At 37.3% G+C, this 12,402-nt stretch overlaps 1 pseudogene; it reads right to left on the bottom strand.

Moving 5' to 3' along the window:
• Positions 1-11,897: 11,897 nt before the first annotated feature.
• On the bottom strand, positions 11,898-12,021 carry LOC131439732 (U6 spliceosomal RNA; annotated as a pseudogene).
• Positions 12,022-12,402: the final 381 nt, after the last annotated feature.

Raw genomic sequence — 12,402 nt, 5'->3', positions numbered from 1 at the left:
GTTTTAAATTCAATGGAAGAACTCCCCTTATTCGATTCTGGAGGCCGCAGAACAAGCACAAACCAAACGATTTCTTGGTCCATCGACTAACAGAAGGCCTCCAAACCCTTGATGGGACAAACAGTGCTCAGATGCGAAACACGCGAAACAAAATGCTTTCAAGACGTTTTAAAAACGAGGAGAGGGAACTCCTCAGAATTTTGAAAAATTCTTGGTTTTAGAGACCAAGTACAAGAGCATACTTCGGACCAAGAAGTGCCATACTTCGGGCCAAGCTATTTAGACATTTTGTCGAAGGTTTGTCAAGAGAAACCTCAATGAGCAATCTGAGGAATACGGCCAGACGAATGAGGAATCGTAACGTGGGCAATGAAAGTGAGGAATACTCGAGCCGATGGATATTTGACTTTGCGAGGAAAGTTTATCCAAATTCTTTTCCAACGCATAGCATTATTAGGGAGTCTTCTCCAAATAATGGTTCCATTGATAGCTTCTTTTCAATGATGAAATTTTCCATAGCACTCATGTCTTGTAACAATAACGCTCCTGGGTTGGACAGAATTAAATTCAACTTGATGAAGAATCTACCCGACCTCGCAGAAATGCGTTTGTTGGAATTGTTCAACAAGTTTCTTGAGCAAAATATTGTTCCACTTGACTGGAGACAAGTGAAAGTTATCACCATTCAAAAGCCGGGGAAACCAGCTTCCAATTACAAATTGTGCGAATTGAAGAAGCTACTGGGTTTGGTATTTTCAACAACAATGTTTCGGCTTCATTTAGGCTTCAAGAACCTGCATCTGTTTAAGTAGCAGAGTTAGCAGCAGTTCATTATAGCTTGAGTGTAATCATCACATTATCTCCAAACCATTGTTTTCTCTTCACAGATAGTCTCAGTGCAATTTAAGCCATTCGCTCAAACGCTGCTGCGTTTTTCTTGCGACATATTGAATAATAATTATCAATAGTTCGGGTCCCGGCTCATTGCTCCATTCCAGGCAATGAAAGTGCCAATATTTTAGCCAAATATGGTGCTATTGAGGGTAAAATTTAGGAGACCGATTGCTTTCAACGAATTATATAGCTCGTCTCGCCAAAGAACTATTGCCAGCTGGCAAGCTTCTTGGGATAGAGATGATCTGGGTCGGTGGATGCATTCAATTATTCCTAAAATATCGACTAAGGCATGGTTCAGGGGACTGGATGTGAGAAGGGACTTCATTCGTGTGATGTCCAGACTCATGTCCAATCACTACACGTTAGATGCACATCTCCTTCGAATTGGACTTTCCGAAACTAATCATTGTGCTTGGGGCGAAGGTTATCGCGATATTGATCATGTCGTTTGGACATGCGTGGAGTATCGTGATGTCAGATCTCAACTAATAAATTCCTTGACCTTACATACATGAAACTTCTTTATTAAATCCATCGGAGTTCCAATTTAAATTTTATTTTATGTTAGACTGTTTTCTCTTCCATGAGTTCAACCAATAGCCAACTATATGATATTGAATAAAAGTGTTGTACTGATACAAACAAACCTGAAATAGTTTTCAGATCACATACAAAATAAATGTATTTTATTTAATGTAATTTAAAATATCAACTCGCTTGAAAAAAATTGAAATTGCCTCATGTAGTTGCATACGAATGGCGCTTAATTACAAACCAATTGTCGTATGTTCAAGCCCAGAGGGTTGGTTTTTCAATAGGGATTACTCTATAGTCTGATAGTTATTGTAAAGTGACGTCTCTTCTTAGTTCTGTTTGATAAATCATCATGAGTAGGCTCACTCCAGGACAACGCATCTAAATCGTGGAAATTTATTTCCAAAATCAGTGTTCAATTAAAACTGTTCATAAAACACTTCGTGAATTGTATGGTGCACACAATCGTCCGTCTGAGACCACCATAAAGAACGTAATTACCAACATTGTAATATTGAAAGAATATTTCAACGACAACGTTATTTCGAGAAATGGACTGGGGAAATGGCCTGCTATTAGCATGAGTCGCTTCCTTGGTAAATTTAATGATCCATGTAGGATCAAGACAAATAGAATCACAAAACCTTGCAATGAATATCGCAAGAATTTACTTGCCAATTAGGATTGTTGATTTGAAATTTGTTACCTAATGGGACTTTTCGAATGGTTCATCATTCACCTTAATAAGTTCTACAGAAGTTTTCATCTTTACTCGTATTCTTATACTCATGCAGTGAATGTATTGTGATTTCTTTTACTCATAATTTAGTCACAACAAATCCCAAATCGATGTTAAAATCAGCTGAGCAGTTTTTAGGATAAGAATCTGCCTTTATTAAGTGTAAAAGTCTCTGCCAAATAAGCAGAAATATTTTCCGTTTCTAAATTATCTTCGCTTTAATCGTCCCAGACAAAAAAAACAACATTGGATTATCCTTTGCAATACTGCAAAAGTCATTTATTTCATTACGCTCCGTCCCAGCGATTTTCATAACCTCATACAGAAAAGTCGCTGTAATCGTCCCATCTACATATTATTACCATTCCTTAGGTCGAAGATTATCCGTACTTTGACGTTAAAACAGCAAAACATTTCCACCGATCCCACAATAACAAACCTTCCACGGAAAAGTTGATACCATCAGTGTCCGCCCCAGATCAACACGTTGAAAAACTTATAATACCTGTCTAGACAAAAACAAGTGATAAACAGTGAGCGAAAAAGTGTCGATGGTTGTTCAAATTCCTCGGAAGGATAGTACAGCTAACAGAAAGAAAGCAAACATCGTTCTCTCTGTCTTCTCAAGAAGTGATTGAAAACTTTACCCGGCGAACTTCGGTTCGGCCGGTCGGCCCGAGACACCCGAAAGGGTTGGGCCGGTTGTTGTTTCCCGCGCCGCTGCTTGCTTGGGAGATAATGCTTTTGGCAAATATTTGACCTCCCGCTGGGATGCTCTCAGCACCTACCTGTGCCCAGGGTCGACGGAAGAGCGGAAAAACGGAAGGAAGGTCGAATCGATGGAAGTATGCTAATTGTGCGGTGTCGTAGCAGCCGCTGTCGTCTTCAGCGTCGCTCGAACCCGGTAGGGTCGAAAGCAGAAGCTCTTTTAGGTGCCAGTCAATTGGCGACGGGAATAAATAATGCAAGACGTTGGAACGATGAAGAACCGGAACCGGGCTGCTAAAGTATTTACCTAGCTGAAGGAATGAAAGGTTCGCGGAATGGGACCGATTGTCTGTGGGTGACAATGTCGATAAAAGGACATGATTGGCTTTACTTCGTTACGGTCCGGAAAGTCAAGGTAGCTAAAGGTAAAACAAGTGGTTGTAGCCTTTTCAATCATACGGCAAATTACCTTCCACTGTTATCGATACGCTGAACAGCTCGGCGGATGTTTCGGTGGGTTGCGGGCTCGGCTGGTTGGGATAAATAGCGGCGCTTGGTGAAATTAATTTCTAATTACTGTAAGCGAATTATCCGTTTAACATAATTACCGGGCATTATTGGCTTTGTGCAACGGAATCGCTTGTTGGCTTTTGCGAACTGTAGCGCCTCCACAGTGGGAATTCAAACGAATCACACCGCTCATCAAATGGTGTCAGGCATACCGTGGGAATTCACTCTGTTGTCGGTCTAAGCGATGTAATTGGCGTATTTGATTGATGCTGATGAGCGCGATCAAATGGCTGGACGAAGATTGGTGGGTATGAAGAAATGCTTTAGCGAATGATAGAAATCCAAACAGTGATTGTTTGTTGGGAACTTGCATCCATAGTCTTCTCATTAGTTGAGCCACCACATTGTTTTACTTGTTATTCGGCCAACGAATTGCGATAAATTTGGAGCAGTATAACTGAAGAAATAAATAAATGATAAAAATATAACTTTGTAAGTTTCATAAACAGATCAATTTATGGAAATGTTCTAATAAATGATAAAATATTAAGACTGAGCCTTCATTTTCCTACAATATTCTGCAGATTTTTGTTTGAAATACACTTATTGCTTTCCCGATAGAAAGGCAATAGAACCGCTGGAAAAACCGACTTTCGAACGGAGCCTCGAAGACCAATAGTGTTATACACCATTCGGCTCAGTTTGACGAGATCGAAAAATGTATGTGTTTTGCACCTTTGAACGATTTTTCTTGTGCTAAAAATGACTGAACCGAATTTCAACAGACAAAATTCGTTTGAAAAACGCTACAGTGCCATTGATCAAGTTTTAAGATCTAACGGCTGTTGTTTTTCTTGCTGAAGATATAATGTTATAAGTGACCTAACCGACAAAACACATCGTTTTCATCACGCTCAATTTTCTCGAAGATGACTGAAACGATTTCAGCCAACTTAGACTTGTTTCAAAGATACCTTTGGGCCATTGATCGAATTCGAAGATCTAATGGATATAACTTGTAGTACACGGAGACATAACCGTATAAGTGACGTAACCGACAAAACGCGTTCTTTATCTTCGCGCAAAATTTACTCAAAGATGGCTGAACTACTCTCAACAGACTTGAGCTTTTTGAAAGCCACTATAGTGGCATTGATCAAGTCCGAAGATGTAATGGCTGTCACTTTTGTTTCCAAAGATATAACGGTACAAGTGACGTAACTGACCTAACGCGTTGTTTCATTACCGTTTAATTCTCTCGTGATTACTGAACCGATTTCAACAAAATTAAAGTCGTTTTGGAAACTGCCACTGGTTCTTTGAACAGGTTTGAAATTCAAATGGCTGTCAGTTCTTCGGTTCTGCCGATATCAATAATTTCAGGCTCGCTCGTTGATTTCGAAGATCATATGGCCGACATTTCAAGTTTCGGAGATATTATCGTGCAAGCGACAAATCCAATTTTTCTTCGCATTCAATTATTTCAGATAGTAAAAAAGTTCAATGGCATTATTACTGATACGCTTGGTCCGAGAAATTTTGCCGAATATGTGCCTGTTGCCAAATATGAGAAATGTTACCGACTTCGTTGAAACATTTTTTTGTGAGCTACTCGATTCAATCTGAATAAATGGTGTCAAATATGAGCCCAAATTAGTGTCAAAAATTATAAAAATAATATATAATATAAATAATTATAAATGTATACATATATATATATATATATATATATATATATATATATATATATATATATATATATATATATATATATATATATATATATATATATATATATATATATATATATATATATATATATATATATATATATATATATATATATATATATATATATATATATATATATATATATATATATATATATATATATATATATATATATATATATATATATATATATATATATATATATATATATATAAATATATATATATATATATATATATATATATATATATATATATATATATATATATATATATATATATATATATATATATATATATATATATACATATATATATAAATATATATATATATATATATATATATATATATATATATATATATATATATATATATATATATATACATATATAAAGGCAAACAATATTTTAACGAAAACTTGTCGAAGAAAGAAAAAGGCATTATCACACCACTAAGTGACATAAGCGTAGTATTTTTTCAACTATTCGATCACGTAACAGATCGGCTGAAAAGTTCGTATCGTTTCTATGAGAGGGCGCCACTATAATTACATCCATACAATTTTCAGATAGTACCAACCTTCAAAAGATACGTGTATAAATATGGCAGCTGTCTGATTATTAGTTTATGAGATATTGCATTTTGAGTGAAGCTACTTTTGTTATTGTGAAAAAAAATGGAAAAAAGGAATTCCGTGTGTTGATGAAACACTGCTTTTTGATTTAAAAAAGTGCCTTCGATACCAAAAAAATGGCTTGATGCGTGTTATCCAGACTCTGCACCGGGCGAAGCAACAATTCGAAAGTGGTTTGCAAAATTTCGTACTGGTCATATGAGCACCGAGGACGATGAACGCAGTGGACGTCCAAAAGAGGCTGTTACCGATGAAAACGTGAACAAAATCCACAAAATGATTTTCAATGACCGTAAAGTGAAGTTGATCGAGATAGCTGACACCCTAAAGATATCAAAGGAACGTGTGATTCACGAGTATTTTGATATGAGAAAGCTTTGTGCAAAATGGGTGCCGCGTGAGCTCACAATCGATCAAAAACAACAACGAATTGATGATTCTGAGCTGTGTTTGGAGCTGTTATATCGAAATAAAACCGATTTTTTTCGTCGATATATAACAATGGACGAAACATGGCTCCATCACTTCACTCCGGAGTCCAATCGACAGTCAGCTGAGTGGACTGCACGCGATGAACCGAACCCAAAGCGTGTAAAGACTCAACAATCGGCCGGTAAGGTTATGGCGTCTGTATTTTGGGATTCGCATGGTATAATTTTCATCGACTACCTTGAAAAGGGAAAACCCATCAACAGTGACTATTATATAGCGTCAGTTGAGCGTTTGAAGGACGAAACTTAAAAAAAAACGGCCTCATTTGAAGAAGAAAAAAGTTTTGTTTCATCAAGACAATGCACCGTGTCACAAGTCGATGAAAACCATGCTGAAATTGAACGAATTGGCCTTCGAATTGCTCCCTCATCCACCGTATTCTCCAGATTTGGCCCCCAGTGACTTTTTCCTGTTCTCAGACATCAAGAGAATGCTCGCTGGTAAAAAATTTAGAAGCAATGAAGAGGTAATCGCTGAAACTGAGGCCTATTTTGAGGCAAAGGACAAATCGTACTACAAAAATTGTTTCGAAAAGTTGGAAGATCGCTATAATCGCTGTATCGCCTCTGATGGCAATTATGTTGAATAATAAAAACGAATTTTGGCAAACAAATGTGTGTTTCTATTAAACGATACGATACTTTTCAGCCGAACTGTTAGTAATATTGTTCGAATCGATTTGAACACTCGATATCGAAGTTCGTTTTTAAAATATGTACCACGTCAACCAATGATTAGATCAGGTTTTGCTTTACTGGAGAAACAATTCCATTGGTTTGCCTAATGTTCATACCACTTAAGCTTATCTCTAGTCACAGTCCTAAGTCCTAAGTCCTAAGCTATCAATGAATTTAATAAGCTAAAGATCCTTTTGCACACAAAAGTCTTGATTTAAAACTTCATCCATGCAGTCGAAACAAACGATAATCGCGACCACTGTTTACTGTACGCAAAGTCAAAAGTCTTGGCATTGCATTACTTTTGTGGAATTCTGTCTTTCTGTTTCAACAGACTTCGCATCCGTTATTAGCGTAGAGGATAATTGCATGACTAGTACTACGATTCTACTGATACTACACGGAACGACCGAAATTAGCTCTGCGCCTAATTCGTATTACTGTTTTTGAATTAGTTGATTTTAACAACAAAATTTCCAAAATAACTATAAAATTAGTTGAAATTGAGAATTTACTTTGCTGAAAAAACTCTTATTTTTAGAGAATGTGTTTAGTTGGTGAATATCCTGGGCACAAACCAGCAATATTTCAATCCAACACGAAATTCTCATTGACAACTAATTTTGTTATTAAAATCAGAAAATTTGTTTCTATTTATCTATCACCATCATTACTGAAGGACAGCACAAAGAAAACAAAATTGAAATGGGTATTATTAACAACTTTATTAGACAAAAACTCATGAGAAGTGCCAAAGCAAAACAATCCATTAAAAAGCTAAAAAGGACAGTCTTATTGAAACTGCTTGAAAATTGTTTTGATGTTTTTCGCATGTGTTCGATATATCTTTATTTAAATTTCTAAACCGATATGTAAAAATGTCGTAAACTGTTAGTGGAAATCGTATTTATTCAGAATTTGTGCGCACTTGAAGCGATTCTGCGTAATAATGTCTTTACGCGGAACAGTGAAGTGAATTTCGAGTGTTTCACTCTAATTGTGATGAAGTTTTTTTGTATCTTCAAACCTTCCGAGCTGCGCCGTCCGGTGTACTACTTGTATTCGGTTTTTGTTTCCGAGTGCTCAAAGTTTTCAGTGAGAATGAAGAAAACAGTGATTCTAAAAAATTCAAAAAGATGTTTATGTTTCGTTTATGTCTTTTTCTCCAATACAGCATCGTATTTATACCTGCCAATACAAGGTGAGATGAAAAAACTGCAACCAACTTCAGACTGCTGTCATTTCTAAACCGCTCGTCCCACAGCTGTCAGATTTATTCTAGTGACAGCTCATTATATTATTTACAAGCGCACAAAAGCATTTTGGTGGGAATTTTTCAGAAAAAAAGTTATTTGTGATGGAATTCAAGTGTGATAGTGTGATTGCTTTGCATTTGGCTGGAAAACCACAAGTGGCTATCGTTAGAGCCCTCCAGCATTTAAAAGTGAATAAATCTTTTGTGTCTCGTACCATCGCTCGTTACCGTGATACTGGTAGCGTAGCCCGACGTCAAGGAAGTGGACGAAAAAAAACAGCAACATCGGCAGAAATGGTTCGAAAAGTGAAGAAGCGAATTGAACGAAATCCGCGTCGCAGTGGCCGAAAAATGGCTCGTGAGCTGAACATATCGCAATATGCCATTCGGCAAATATTGAAAAATGAGCTTGGACTAAAGCCATTGAAGTTCCAAAAAGTGCAAGATCTTACTGATGCGCAAAAAAAAGTTAGACTCGAAAAAGCTAAAGAGTTGCTTCGCTTGGCCGAAAGTGGTGAACTGCCGAATTTGGTTTTCTCCGATGAGAAACCATTCGTTATCCAGCAGTTTGTAAACAAACAAAATGATCGTGTTTACTTGCCAGAGAGGTCAGCTGAAAATTTGCAACTTCGGTTGGCCACCAGAACTCAAAAGCCGGCCATGGTGATGGTGTGGGCCGCCATAACAGCCGATGGTCGCTCGCCGCTCGTATTCATCGACCGTGGGGTCAAAATAAATGCGCAAATCTATCGCGAAAATATTTTGGAGGGAGTTCTGAAGCCCTGGGCACGCAAACATTTCGGCCGCAGACCTTGGACATTCCAACAGGACTCAGCACCATCGCACTCAGCACGCGCCACCCAAGAATGGTTAAGAAATGAGGTTCCTCGCTTCATTTCCACCGCACAATGGCCACCAAAATCTCCGGATGCCAATCCGTTGGACTATTGTGCCTGGGGTATTTTGGAAAGCAAGGTTGGCACTAAAAAATACCAAAGTGTCGATCATCTCAAGCAAGCGCTTCGCCGAGAATGGGACAAAATACCGCAGAGCCACTTTCGGGCAGCGTGTGATGGTTTCATTGGCCGTTTGAAGGCCATAGTTCGTGCCAAAGGTGGCCAATTCGAACAAATCTAAACCGATTCTCAAATTTGATGTTATTTCCGACATTTTTTGCTTTCATTCAATAAAATTAAAAAAAAAAATGAAAAAATTATGGCGTTTTACTTTGTTGCAGTTTTTTCATCTCACCTTGTATAGAAAAGACAACCGCGCTGAAATTTTTTCGGCAGTAGTGTGCCATCTAGTGGCTAGTCATAACGGTGTTAGCGTTTCGGTGACAGGGCGCCATATAGCTGCAGATTGCAGAAACCAATTCAACCATTCATATTGGTTGAAAACAACATTTTATTTCTTTAATTCAACTAAAAAATTAGTTGAAAGGAAATGAAATGTGCCTCAGCTAAGAAATGACAGCACGTTTAATTTGTGAATTCAACTAAAAAAATAGTCATTTCAACAAATATTTTATTATTATTAAGGGAATGAGAATAAAAAATCTAAATTAGCAAAAGTAAGATTTTTTTAGTTGTCTCAAAAAATAACTAACTAAAATCAGCAATTCAACTAAATTTTTCGCGAAAATGCTGATTTCGGTCGTTCCGTGTATGAATCCTTCCAACAACTTCCTGACAACTGGCTTGTAAGACCAACGACTCATACATTGAACTGCCAGTCCGGACCAGCAATGGGTATACTGTACGCACAAATGAGCAAATGATTACTGAATTAAAGCAACACATGAAATAGCTGCCGTATTAGTATGGATATGCATAAGTTTAAACATGTTATGACTTGTAGATTTTGAAGTATCATATAATATAACTTTTTTTTCGATATACTCCGTACCTAGATTTGATCTCCCAATTTCGCTGAAAATGGAAAAATATAAGTAAAGACTGCAATTATTCAAAGAAAAAATGGAAATAATTCTTTTCGAAGGCGTTTTGAACAAAAGTTTTCATTGCCCGATGGTGATTTCAGTGCATTAAAGTTCATTTACCTTAACTTTGACGATTTGTTTGAAGTCGCCATGGCTAACAGAACCAGAGCAGGGAACAGAACCAGAGCAGGGATGCTAGGTCATTTTTTCAAAAATCTGTGATCAAACCCAAAACCTGTCTGTGAACATCTGTGACCGTTTTCCGTACCCCAATAGCAGTTCAAATTCAATTTGGTGAGCAAAAAAAAACAAGGTCTCACTACCCATTTTCCGTACGATTATAGCAGATCGAATTCAATTTAGTGAGCAAAAAAAAGGTCTCACCACCAACACGCTCTGTGCCTTTTTCCTCAACCGCTCTGTACTCTTTGGTGCTAAACTGTGCTCGATTTCCAAAATCTGTGAAAATCTATGATTTATTCAAGAATCTGTGAAAATCTGTGATCATTCTCAGAAATCTGTGAAAATCTGTGTCATTTTAAAAATCTGTGCAGAAAATTAAAAATCTGTGAAATACAGATTAATCTGTGAACCTGACATCCCTGAACCAGAGAACTGAAGTTTTTACTTAAATGGCTGGTTGTATTGAAGCTGTCAATTTGTCCACGTTCTGCATATCACCAGAGATGCCAGTTAATATAATAAGTTTAGCTAGCAATAACAAATAGATCGCTCCAATTTTCAAAAGTTTTCAAATTCTGACGAATGTCGACAAACAATCGAAGTTTCAAAAATCTGTAAAAAGACTTCAGACGAAAAATGATTTGCAGGTTAGTTATTAAATTTGATAATTTACAGACAAATTTGCGGATAGGGCACCTTTGCATATCACTGACAATTACACACACACACACGTACACACGCACACACACGCACACACGCGCGCACACACACACACACACATGACATTTGTCGCAATGACGCTTCCTGCTCTTAATGATTTTAGTACTAAAGGAAGAGCAAGAATGTGAACATAATTTGCGGAAAAAAGAGACGTAACAAGAGTCATTTAAGTAAGCAGAAGGCTTCTCGCAGCCTAAACTAAGTTTGTGTAATTCGGTTGGGTTTTATCCAAGAAAATAAAGTGAGTTACTTTTTGGAGTTTTGGATCAGTATTTCCTATTATAGGAACACGTATAACCGAGGTTCTTTGTTTGGCTAGCAATTAACACACATAGTTATTAACACACTACAATCTGTATTTCCGGAACCGGATGTCACACCCGAATGAAATTCAATAGCAGTCCAAAGGATTAGAAGACCCTCTATTCGAACCAAATTTTGTGAAAATTTCTGAGAAAATGAAGAAAGTTTCAGGCCTCGTCTTTCCACATGATAGGCTGAGCTGAGCTGAGCTGAAGTAGACTGCCCGTAGTTGCACTTCGTGATTGACCGAATGAAAAATAAAAATGCACAATGAACCAACAAAATGATGCTTGGGAGAGGCGAATCATTCTCACAGTACATACCCACTGATTCAAAACTATACATAAAATTATCAATAACGATGCTGGCTACGACCAAAGGCTGTGCTACTGAGAAAAAGGAAAGAATGTTAGTCCGATACTCGTTGTTTCTATAGACCGCGTATCTCCACGAGCATCACGGAACAGAAGATTTGTTAGTAGAGAGGGAAAGAGATCCGGGTACGTTTTGGAAAACAATATGATCTCAACAAAATCTGATTTTCGATACTCAAGAGAAATATAATAAGTAAGAAAAATATAAAATATCTGCAAGGAACGTTCTCGCCAGTATCCCTTTTCTCCTGCTCACTCAGCTGATATGCTAATCTTCTCTGTATCGTTCCAATTTTAGTATATGTCCAGCCGAAGCTAGGACAACTCAGCTGATAGCAACGCGAGATGAAACACGACCAATGAAAGAATAAAATAAAAACACTCGTGAATGGGTCCGCTGCAGACAAACCCTAGACCTTCAGTCTGAATGACACGATCGACTTGAAAACTTTCACAACTTTCCACAGAAATCCGATAACACAGACAATGACATTCAGACGGCGTTTAGATCGGTTAACATCGTTGAATTTTGGGGCGGTAAATTCTCAGTTTCCGCCGCTTGAGCATCTTTTGTTTCGCGGATCAATATTATTCAATAAATAGCACTCTCACTACTAAACACACATTTGTCACATCTTTACTATTTCAACCAAATTTTTAACTATACGTATCAAACAACACATTGAAATTAAACTTTTTCGAG

This window comes from Malaya genurostris, chromosome 3 (assembly GCF_030247185.1).
Source record: "Malaya genurostris strain Urasoe2022 chromosome 3, Malgen_1.1, whole genome shotgun sequence".
NCBI classification, from domain to species: domain Eukaryota; kingdom Metazoa; phylum Arthropoda; class Insecta; order Diptera; family Culicidae; genus Malaya; species Malaya genurostris.
The sequence above is the reverse complement of the archived record's forward strand: the minus strand, read 5'-3'. Positions and strand labels throughout refer to the sequence as shown.